This window comes from Pteronotus mesoamericanus, unplaced genomic scaffold (assembly GCF_021234165.1).
Source record: "Pteronotus mesoamericanus isolate MK-2021 breed Mesoamerican mustached bat unplaced genomic scaffold, CSHL_Meso_final contig_657, whole genome shotgun sequence".
Taxonomy (NCBI): domain Eukaryota; kingdom Metazoa; phylum Chordata; class Mammalia; order Chiroptera; family Mormoopidae; genus Pteronotus; species Pteronotus mesoamericanus.
The window spans coordinates 14255379-14262610 of record NW_026555229.1 but is presented as its reverse complement, the minus strand read 5'-3'; positions in this window follow the sequence as shown (position 1 = coordinate 14262610).

Sequence of the window (7232 nt, the reverse complement as noted above, 5' to 3'; positions counted from 1 at the left end):
ATCGGTTCTTCCCGAGAAGGGGAAGCAAAGAGATACTGAAGAATGACATTTGAGCTGGACTTTGTGGGTTGAGTGTTTACCAAGTAAGTAAATCCCCTATTAAAAGTGTTGGCAGCACTGTGATCTGCTTTAGTCTTATCTTCCCCCATAATTCCTGTGCCATAGGGAGTTCATCAGGCAATTCTGATAGGGTTTTGATGATCTGGGCTGTCATCTGCACTCAGTGAATTGGGAGAGAAGGATTGCAGCGAGGGAGGGTGGTTGAGGAGAGGAAAATGCTTTGAGGGTGGTGAATAATGTGCAAATGCCTAACAGCCAACATAAGACCGTATGAAGAGAAGCATCTTTCTTAAACTGATGGTGATGCTAACATCACGTCTATTTATATAGCTCAGTAAATAAATGCTGCATTAAAAACGTTCCCAGCACTGCCTAATAAATCCATAACCCAGCTCAAGTTTGGCTCATGTAAGCCGAGAGGAATCCTGGCAGAATCCTTTGTGATTTCACCCACTTTGTTTGGAAGTGTGAGATATTAATTAAAGAAAAGCTGCAGTACAGCAGCCAGGCTGATTTGAGCTGGTGGCAGCTGCTAGCCATCTGTGATCGATTAAGGCCACTGTCTTCTTCAAACTCCCTATTTTCTGAGTTCAAACCCTCCTCCTCCTCTGCTTAGCTCGTGTGCCAGAGCTTCTGATTCCCTAAATAGACCCTCAGGACTTGGTCATTGTTTAGGCTTTGCAAGGCCTTTTTATGATAGTGTTTAAAATTGTGTGATTTTTGTGTGGCAAGATAATGGGATTGCAAGACAGTTTATGAGAAATCAGGATTGGACTAGCATAAAAAACAGAGAACATTTGATCAAGGAGTTACCTTTCTTTAGAGCACAAGAAAATCCTGCCCGTCCTAAATGTGACTTGGAACAAGAATAGGGATTGTTTTCTCAGCAGCTCCTAGAAGAGGGCTTTAGAGGGAGGAATATAAATCCTGGCTACGTTAGCCACTATTAATAGTTACTTAGCTATTGATGAGTTGAGAAAATGTTATTTGTCTTTGATTATGTATTGATGTCTTTCCTCTTTGTCTGTGGTCTAGCTCTCTACACCTTTCTCTACTGAGCACTGAGTGCCCTTCTACTCTAACTTCAGTCTCATACAGTCATTTACATCTTACTATAAGTGAGTTTTAAATAGGACTCAAAGTCCTTGAGGTACTTTTTTTAAAAAAGAAGTTCCTATTTATTTATTTTAGAGAGAAGGGAAGGGAGGGAGAAAGAGAAGGAGAGGAAATCAATGTGCTAGAGAAACATCAATCACCTGCTTCTCAGATGCCCTCAACTGGGGCCCTGGCCCACAACCCAAGCATGTGCCCTGACCGGGAATTGAACTGGCGACCTCATGGATCTCGGGCTGGCACTCAATCCATTGGACCACACCAGCCAGGGCCCCTTGAGGTACTTTTAAGATTTGATGGTAATAAGAATTATCACCTATGAAAGCATTAAGGATCATTGTTAAGGTAATTGACTGTTTCTTACACAGGGCTACTCATACCAACCACATAGGCAGTAACATTTTAGAAAAGGCTGTGGAGTCAGTCTGTGAGGAAGACCACTCCTGCCCTCACTTGTCATTAACTCTAAACAAAGCTGTTCTCCAAGGGGGGATGATGCCTTGATGCCCAATCTCCCCACCCTAGTTTAGAGACTCTGCGGGCATTTCTTTTATGTTGTGTTGACATAACATTTACATACCATAAAATTTACCCTTTTAAAGTATACAATTCAGTCATTTTTACTATATCCACAGTTGCACAACCATCACCACTAACTTCAAAACATTTTCAACACCCCCAAAAGAAGCCTATATCCATTAGCAGTCACTTCCCATTGTCCCCTCTTCCCATTCCTTGGCAACCATTAACCTACTTTCTGTCTGTATGGATTTGTCTCTTCTGCACATTTCATACAAACAGAATCATGCAATATGTGGCCTTTTGTGTCTGGATTCTCTTAGTTACCCTAATGTTTTCAAGATTCATTCATGTTGTAGCGTATATCAGTTCTTCATTTCTTTTTGTGGTTAAATAATAGTGTTTTGTATGGATATATCACATTTTATTTATCCATACATCAGTTGATACACATTTACACTTTTTGACTAACACGAATAAGGCTGCTATGAATGTTCATGTACATTTTGTATAAATATCTATATTTTAATTCTATGAGGGAAAAGTTTACCACTAAGCAATTTTTATGCCCATATCCTTTAATAGGCTATCACCTCCCTGAGAGAACTTTATTGTTTTCCTGTCACTACCGCCAGTGCTTGGCACAGTGCCCTGAACCAGGAGGTGCTCAAAAGGTACTGATGATGACAATGCAAAGGGCTTGAGTTGCATGAAAATTAAAGAGTTCTACAGGATTTGTGAGAACTTCTTTTGTTCTGCAAACTACATTCTGATGGCTGTGACTGGGGGTTTGGCCCCTTCTAGAAGATCAGGTAAATTCCATTCATTCTTTCCAGATGTAAAATTCCACGCCCAACAATCTGAAAAAAACAAAACAAAACAAAACAAAACAAAAAAACCCCATTCTTCCTTTGAAGCTTTCCCCAAACCAACTAGATAGGATTCATCTTCAAGTCTTTTACTCATTTAATGCTGAATTTGTACTTTACAAAGGATTTAGGATCATTGGACTTGCCTTGTGGTTATCTATGCATATGTTTGTATTACCCCCACTTGCTGACAAGGTTTGCAAAGTCGAAGATTCTTGATTACTCATCTCCCATCCAGAGGACCAGCTTGATGCCTCTGTCGTTGGAGCTGTGTATTGACTGCTTGTTAACTTGAGTGTTCTGTGGAGCCAGATGGCCGTGTAAAAGGAGAAGTGTAAAACATGCTAATGAGTCATAGCAAGAGCCTGCACAGAATTCCCTTGGTTCCTGGAATATAAGGTGTGGGCTCCCATGGTTCTCCTGAGCAAGAGGCCCAGGAAGTGAATGAATATTATTGAAATCAGAGATGTGAACAGCTAAGTCATTGCACACTCTCCTTGTTTCCCATAATAAGTATGTTCCATGCTCACTCCTCCTGCCTGCAACACTGCCCCTTGTGGATGATTCTCTTCTGGGGCTCAAGTCACCTCCTCTTTCAGGAAGTGCTCATTGTGGCCTCCAAAGGTGACCGTCTGGTTTCAACTCTGGCTCTGCCGTGTACTAGCCATAGCCTTGAGGAAGCCATCGACCTTCTCTGTGCTCCAGCTTCTCCATCAAAAAGAATGGGTACAGTGAGGGCCTTGGCTTTATAAGACCATAGCAGGATTCAGCAGTGTGTGCTCACTGAATGTCAGCCAGGAGTACCACCATGATCTCTCCACGTTCCTCTATCATCACACGGTATGGTAGTTAGTTTTCTCTATATTTTTTTATAGAGTAATGTTCCTTGGCCCCCAATCATTTTTCTAGGGGTCTCACCTATCCAGAACACCCCTGAGAACCAAGGGGCATGCAGATAAATGACAATACCACCCACAGCACCATCAACATAACTGAGCACCCAAAACCATGTCACAGAAACCCTGTACTAAAAAATACATGAGCTTTACTTATAAAACCTCTTCTACCCACACTCACAGGGTACATCTAGTTAGGACAAGCTGCATCATCTGCTTCCCTGGCCGACAGCATAAATGGAAGCAGTCCAGGGTCACTGATCGAGGGGGAAACAGTCCTCCCTATGAAATTGTCAGTGTGGTACAACAACACACATCGCCATGACTCTGAGAAGGCAGGCAAGAAAGGGTTAACGGATTTCAGAAAGATTATAATTTAACATAATTTCACAATTAAACTCGCAGGAGAGTGCCTTCTCCAATGACAGCAGGCAACCAAGAGACCATGCTCATATTTCTCCTCTTCACATCTCATAAGCTTTTGTTAAAGAGTTTCAGATCGTGGATTTCTTTTACATCCTCATAACAGCTCTTAAGTCAATATTGACTCTCCTGAAGAATCCATTAATCGTTGGGAAAACAGCTTATGTTAAGAGGCCCACAGCTTGGTTTTTAAGGTTAATTGGATCTGACACCATTCAAAAAAAAAATGTTGCCAGAATCATTGATGTGAATATTTTATTGGAAAACATCATCAAACTAGAATAATGCTTAGAACAAGGCAATTGTAAATTGTTTCCCTGTTGGGGGTATAACAGTCTAGAGACATGCCGTTCACTAGAACTTTCTGTGAGGATGAAAATATTCTACGTCCATGCTGTGTAATGCTGTAGCCACTTGTCCCGTAGGGCTACTGAGCACTTCAAATGTGGCTAGTGCAATGGAGCAACTAAATTTTCAATTTTATTTAATCTTAATTGGCTTATATGCAAAAAACTACATGGGGCTAGTGGCAGCCAGATTAGGCAGCCCAGCTCCAGCGTTCGTGAGTGCAAAGTTCACCTAACCCTTTGGTTTTCTAGAACCGCCTAGCTGGAGTTGATACTGAGAATGGCCCCAAGGTCCTGCCAGATCATGGTCATCAGGCAAAGATTTCATTAACAAATGGTTTAAAGAGCTTTTCAGTACAACACATTTCTTGCATATCCAAAAGCCCAACTTCACCAAAGAATGCTGAGTTAATCCTCGCCTTTAATGCCTGCCAGGAGACACGACCCTCCCTCTCAGCAAGATGACCTACAAGCTCTCTCAGCCAAGTCACAGAAGATGACACCCAAAGCTGGGGCCTCGGAAAAATGCCTCAATTACCAGACTTCCGGGCCAGTTCAGTCACCAGCTTTCCTGGGGGCCACTGCCATTGCCAGGAGGAAGGAAGACCCGTTGGGCTGGGCCGTAGATTAGATCCTGGAGAAGAGGGGCTGGCCTTTCGCTCTGGGAAAGGGGAGGCGCAGGGAAATCAAACGGGGCAATGAGGAATGGGCCTGCAGAAAAGACTTTGCCCGAAGCCCAATCACCAGGGTCCCTCATGCTTTCTGCACCCCAGTTGCTCAGAAGCACAGAGTCAGGAAGGCTTGCCTCTTCCAGGCCCTGGTTATGACACCCCAATGTGGGCTCCCTGGTCCACCTGCAGTCAGATCACCCGGGCGTGGTGGTGAGCGTGCGCATGCCCAGGCCCCACCGCTGACTTACTGATTCAGAATCTTTGGCATGGGGGGGCCCTCGGATCTGCCCTGAGACTTCCTTGTGAGAACACACCCTTCCTGTGGGAGAATCCTTCAAGCAGGACACTCATAACAAGCACCCTCACGGCTGCCACCACAGGCAGACCTTCCGGGGTTAGGAGAGGGCCAAGAACGGCTGCTGCCCTCCTGGTGGCGGACCTGGAAGAGCGGCTGCCGGGAGCCAGACGGCCGTGCTCCCCCAGCCCTTCCGCACGCGTGTCGGTGATTCACCGCCTCGGCCTTCCGCCTCTTCTCCGGCCCCGCTGTCGACTGCCAGTCTTATCTTGATGGTTTTCTATTTCCTTCACGGAGGTGGCTTAATATCTTACTTAGGGAGGTTTAACATATATGTGTATATATTTATTAATTTTCCATAGTTCTATTTAGTTTTCGTTATAAAAGTGACATATGCTCATTACAAAAAAAAAAAAAGATTCAAATATTACAGAAATGCCTCTTCGCATGGCCAATTCCAGTCATACATCTCAAAGGTGATTCTTACTAACAATTTGATGTATGTTCTTCTAGACTTAAAAACAAGAATCGTCAGAGCAGCAGCAGCAGAACTAACATTCACTGAGTGCTTACTAAACATCAGGCAACGTGTTAGTTGCTGTATATACATTATCCACTTAAACCTCACAACAACCCTTTGAGGTAGGGATTTCTCTCCCTAATTAGGGTTGGGAAAATTGTATATACATAAACGTCAATTATTTTTGTAAAAATGGGACAATATACTGCCTACAATATTGTAACTTGCTTTCTTCATTCTTAATATAATGTGAACACCTCTCCAAAACTGTACATGTAAAACTTTTAACATCTTCCGTGTTCATTTATATGAAGTCATCATAATTAAGCAATCCCTGAAAGATTTTTTTTATTACAAACAATGCTACAGTGTTACAATGAACATTGTTTTACAGATATATTTGTGTCTTTATATTGTTCTGTAGGATAAATTTCTAGAAGTAGATACAGAAGGGCAATGTACATATATCAAATCATCATGTTATACACCTTAACTAATACAATATTACATGTCAATTACATCCCAGGAAAACTGGAAAAGAAAAGAGTCTTAACTCCAATCTGGCCTTTAAAAGAAACGTAGGTCTAATAGGGTATGTAAATAAAAATTTTGATACTTTCTGCACCATCTGGATAACAGAAAATGAACTGTATTTGAATGTCTCTTCTAGGTGCTGAAGGTCTTCTCAAATCCAAATGCAAATACAAAGTGAGGATCAGGACATCTGTTTCTCAGAACTGGTTTTAGAATCTTGGTTCTGCCACTAAACAGTTAGGAAAATGGGAGCCATGAGGGAAGCATATCATCAAACATCTGAGGCCTTGATTTCCTCCCACGCAAATTCACAACACGGTGAAATATACAGGGTAGGCAAAAGTAGGTTTCCAGCTGTGAGTATGAAAAACAGTTTATTCTTGCATTATTATTTATTATCGTCTTACTTTCCATATGGTACAACGGGAAACCTACTTTTGCCCACCCTGTGTTTTCCAAAGTCGCCTTTGCACTGGCATTCCCAGATTGGGTTAGTCCATTAGCTCTCTGCCTTTGTTTTCCTACATATGAAAAAAAACTAGATTCGTTTGGCCTTCCAGGATCAATTAGTTAATGCATCAGTTAGCTAAGACCTTCCAAATATAGAAGTGCTAAGTAGTTTTTGTATTACTTAGAGAGCCAGCAGATCTTTGCTGGATATGACCTAAAACGGCTTTAACTTCTAAAATAGTTACTGGGTCTTTAAGTAAAGCAAGATAATTATTGAATCCAAGGAGCCACTTCATCTCAGCATTCTGTTCATTTTTGTTTTCCCTTTTTTTCTTTCTTGTTTTTCTTGTGTGTGTGTGCCTATTGCATTTTGTTTCGGCATCCTGGAGCCTGGCTGTGGCTGTGACGAGGATGAGGAGGTGTTTGGGAAGGCTCACGTGGTATCCCATCTCTCTTGGGAGTCTTGCCTTCCTGGAATGAGTATTTCCAACTGTTCATTTCCTAACAAAGAGCGGATTGTGTGGACCACGACCTC